This window comes from Beta vulgaris, chromosome 2 (assembly GCF_026745355.1).
Source record: "Beta vulgaris subsp. vulgaris cultivar EL10 chromosome 2, EL10.2, whole genome shotgun sequence".
In the NCBI taxonomy this organism is placed as follows: Eukaryota; Viridiplantae; Streptophyta; class Magnoliopsida; order Caryophyllales; family Amaranthaceae; genus Beta; species Beta vulgaris.
In genome coordinates, this window is record NC_079203.1 from 7,050,561 (window position 1) to 7,055,270 (window position 4,710).

General features: G+C 31.7%; 1 long non-coding RNA gene across 1 annotated transcript; it reads left to right on the top strand.

The window, feature by feature from the left end:
- The first annotated feature begins 1,915 nt into the window (after window positions 1–1,915).
- On the top strand, window positions 1,916–2,690 carry LOC104887516 (uncharacterized). Its single transcript, XR_789352.4, has 2 exons — window positions 1,916–2,187; window positions 2,352–2,690. It is a non-coding gene; the product is annotated as an uncharacterized LOC104887516 (long non-coding RNA).
- The last annotated feature ends 2,020 nt before the right edge of the window (window positions 2,691–4,710 follow it).

Consider the following 4,710-nt stretch of genomic DNA (forward strand, 5'->3'; position numbering starts at 1 on the left):
TCTTATTTGGTAATATGAGTTATACCTATATAAAGGTACAGTTTACTGTTGGCTAGGTTCAACAGGCAAGTTAGTAAAGAATAAAAGAAGTTAAAAGAGTCTTGATGTAAGTTGTGAACACTTTTTGATTCTAAGATTAAAAAGGAGTTTTGTGATGTTATGTGATTATTAGTTGTGGATTATGTGCTTGGTTGGTGTCAACACAAGTATAAAATGAATGCAACGTAAAGTGAAACGAGAATAGGTTATAGACTTTAGACTGGTGCACGTCTAGAGTTGGACACTAAGGGTTGGAGTACATGGTGGTAGTCCATGGCTTTCCTGGGATTGGATTGATCACCTTTCCTCTTTAGTTCAAAGGTTCCTCGATATCGCAGGTCAATTTGGTTTACGGAGTCATGACCGTATTTCCTATTTCAGTATAGACAACTCGTCCCATAACTATTCCATTATAAAGAAGAAATAAAAGTTAGAGTCTAGTTCAGTAAGAGTCATCTGCAGTTGTTTATTATTATTATTTATTCTACAAGTTGTGTTGTAGTATCATGTTTAGGATTATTTTGTCTGATATGTAGTACTCAGCTTTGCTGATTACGTGCTTGTCTGTGTTTGTGATCATGGCTTTGCCTATTGATCCTGTGGTGATCCTTCGGGGGAGCAGAGTCAAGAAAGCATTGACATTACAGGTTCGAAGATGCATACCATTGGGAATCTGGAATGGAGAGGCTTTTGTGACATTAGTATTATAAGTTTTTTCGTAGGACATCTTTATTTAAGTTTGAGGTTTATTTAGTTGGTGTGTTTAGTTTGACATTGTCACTTGGTTTCATAAGTTTAATAAAGTTGGTTTTGTCTTAGTAAGTTTTCCGCTGCAAAATTCTGAGTAAGCCGAAACGTTATCACACGGGCGATAATGCCTGGGTAATTCTCTAGATTTGTTATAAAAGTATTTTCTAGAAAGAGAGAATTATCGGGGTGTTACATAAATCATTTATAACCTTCACCTCATCCCCCCCCCTCATATGCTAAATCTGATTTATGCACTCATCTTCCACCGTGATGGACCACAATGCACATACTTATTTTCATGTTTTCAGTCCACAAAACTACAAATTAAGAAATGACGTGAACAAAATAAGCAATAAAATGACACAATATGATATTTCCAATAAAGTCATCCCATTCCATTCAAATATCACAATCAAATACAAGTTACATTACAAAAACATTGAATTTCGCTAAAAAAGACAAGAAATAGAGAGTTTAGATGATTACCACAGAGATGTAAGCGATTGTTAGCCGAAAAATTTGGAGATGAAGCTTCTTCTTCTGAGCAGTTTTTTTTTCGCCTTTGAGATAGATGAAAGAGAGTTCAAGGTTTCTTAAACAGGTGAGTGGAAGATGGAATGACGCCAAGTACAGGTAAACCTCTTTTTTTAATCCCTTGCACTCGTCGTTTTGACGGCTTATTTGTCTCTCAGCTGACAACAAACTTTTGGGAAAAAACAAAAAATGATAGCTTTTGGGGTTTTCATATTTATTAAATTGTCAACTGGGCTCACAAGTTAACCAAAGTTAACACTTATGCTCACAATTCCGTTTTGGGTACCAAACGGTATTAAAAAAAAAGACATGTCCCAAATAGTGAAAAAAACCAAATTTAAAGTCCTTAATGTTTGTTTATCTCCAATTTACTATCCTTCTTCCACTTCATGCTTTGAATACGTTTTGTATCAAAAAGTACTCGTATTTTGGCCTGGTCCGACCCGATGGAAGACTCATTTCCATTGCCGGCTACCTCTATATGCGATTATTAATAAATTGCCACCTCAACTTGTACAAACCAACCTAAACGAGATTTTGGTATTGTGGAGGGACCCAAATTAAGATAAGGATCTCAAGTGGCAAAAATCCTCCAGAATAAACTGTAAGCAGAAACAAAAATAAAGCACCAAACTTACTTTTCAATAAATCATACAAACAAAGAAATAATCATCACTTGCCCAATTTTCAACCCGACAAATTAACCCTCTTTTACTTCTTCCCTTTTTTTTCTCGCAATGCTCGAAATTTCCTTCGTTGTCCACTTATGCCATATGCAATTACAACAATAAATCATACTCCCATCTTAAGATATAACCCAGATTTTTTTTTTACCATCTTCTGAGATTTGAGAGTTTTAAACAGGTAAAAAAACAGAAGATGATTGTTTTTGATGGGTAAAGCTGTACATCTATTTTTCATACAATATTTTCAATATTGCGTTATTTTTCCAATATGGGTCGTTTTAATTTAACAAAAATACGCATAAAAATCTGTTCTTTAATATATTTTTTTTGGGTGAAAAACAGGTAGGTGCATCAATGGCGATGAGGTGGAGCATGTCGTTGCAAGTGGCGATATTGGTGTGGGAAAGTTTATGTAGCTGCCTTTCTGTGATGTATATATTTGCACAAGAAATAGCTACTTCTTTAGATACCTAGAATAAAAATGCATGAATTTAGTTAGTTTTAAACAAAAAGTAGAATTTTTGCAATTGTATTTGTTTTTTTATGTTAGATTTTTATTAGATTGCTCCATCATTGTAATAGGATGAGTTTGATTGGGATGTAAATGTAATTATATAATGGTTGGAAATTGGAATAATAGTGGAGTAAGTGTGGTAATGATCCAAGTGTCTTTTGATGGTTGATTTTGTTCCAATGTTGTTTATTTTGTTTCTAATCCAAATACGACTGCAATACGTCACATGACCTTGAAGTATTTTTCTTTCAATGATGGAAAAATGAGTGCTTTATTATTGTAATAATACGTAAATAGCACATATTATATTCATATAGTGTTTCCAAAAATACTTGGCTATCCTTTTGGGGATTTCCAAAATCTTCTAATTTTTTTACAAATTTATATATAATTTTCTACTAATATACTATTGTTTCAAATCACAATGATAAATTAGGACATATTTCAACTTAAATGCACAAATCTTCAAATATTGCGAAAGGTAACACCATAATATACTCTTCAAGATTGAATTTTTGCAAAATAAAATAACTTAATAGTAATCATATTTTTTTTATTTTTTTTAGCATGCTTTGCATGCATTACCAGCCAATTTGCTGGTAGTTCCTACAAGGCTAGTAGTCTTGGTAGGGGTTAGCCCTTGAGCTGACTTAATTTCCCAATCAAAAAAAAAAAAAAAAAAAAAAAAATATTTTTTTTATTTTTTTTTTGTGTAATTTATTATATTATACCTTAAAAACTAATATCTATTAATTCAAATTAGATAAGTTGTTGGAATATTTTTCCAATGAAAGTAGTCCCACACTAGTGGGAGTAGAAATATTTTCTGTTTATGAGTGAATAATAAATTGTCGTATACCTATCAAAAATAATTCTTACAAAATCTGTTAGCAATGTATAGTAGTAAGGTAAGTAGGATCGAATCCGCAGAGAGATGTTTATTTTAATCTAACTTCTAAAATATAAAAAAAAAAACTAAACAAGATCACAAAGTTGAGATTTAAGGTTCTAAACTAATAAAATACGAAAATCAAACTAAAAACATTCATGGTAATGGTTCACCATGTTCATATTTATAATCAATCAAAATATTATCAATAATTCAATTAACCAGATATCCAGAGTACAAGTTAATCCTACGATCGGGTCCCGACGTTTTCAAATCTCATATGCAGTATGATCGCTGACATAATCACGTTTTTGTAGGTAAGACTCTAAAGAGTACTATCTCTCGATCTACTACTTGTTAATAGCAAGATTTAATCAAACAATTAATCAGGTCGCATGATGAATAGGAAAAACCTAATCAATTAGAAAATGACTAATCAAACAATCAATAACATCGATCAAGATTCATAACATATAAACATGGATTCCAAACCCTATAAAATAAGATTACTCGTTCAATCATGAAATAAATAATAAAATAATATAAATCACAAAGGAAAACATATTAAAGAAATCGATGAAAGAAACAGAAGAAAATAATAGAACTCATGAATTAATTAAAAGAAAAAAAAACTAGAATTTACTATTATAAAGCTAGGGAGAAAAGCTAAAGAAAACTATAACTAAAACTATGAATAAAAATTATGAGAGTGGCGGAGAAAGAGTTTTCACAAAAAGTGATTCCTAATATAAATAACTAGTTTTTAATGCACGTGCGTGCGAGATATTTTTGGGCATAATTGTTACTCAGTATCGAAACAAATTATGTAAAGAGGAGATAAATACGATTATTCGATATTGATATGCATGGATTGAGATTCATGCCAAATCATGTACGGAGGAGTCAAGATAAATGTAATTTGTTTTTATGATTTTATGTAATAATCGTGTTTCTCTTATATCTAACGGAGTATGATTAACGTTAGTTGTTTATTAATAGGAAAAAAAATTGTAGGGAAAAGCCACAAAGACTTTTATGCAAGTAAAAAACCCACATAATTTTACCCACCTGTCCATGTGACTATCAATCCCATCTACCATATGACTATCCACCTCATATACCCATATGACTGATGTATCTCACTTTTTTTCCCATCTAATCCTCCATATTTTCAGCTTCCCACCTACAATCTTGTATCTTCCCCTTCCTCAAAAAATTAGAACGACTTATCTCCTTATCCTCGCTATCTTTCATATCTCACTTAAAAGATGGAGATTTCATATTCAGATCCACATCAA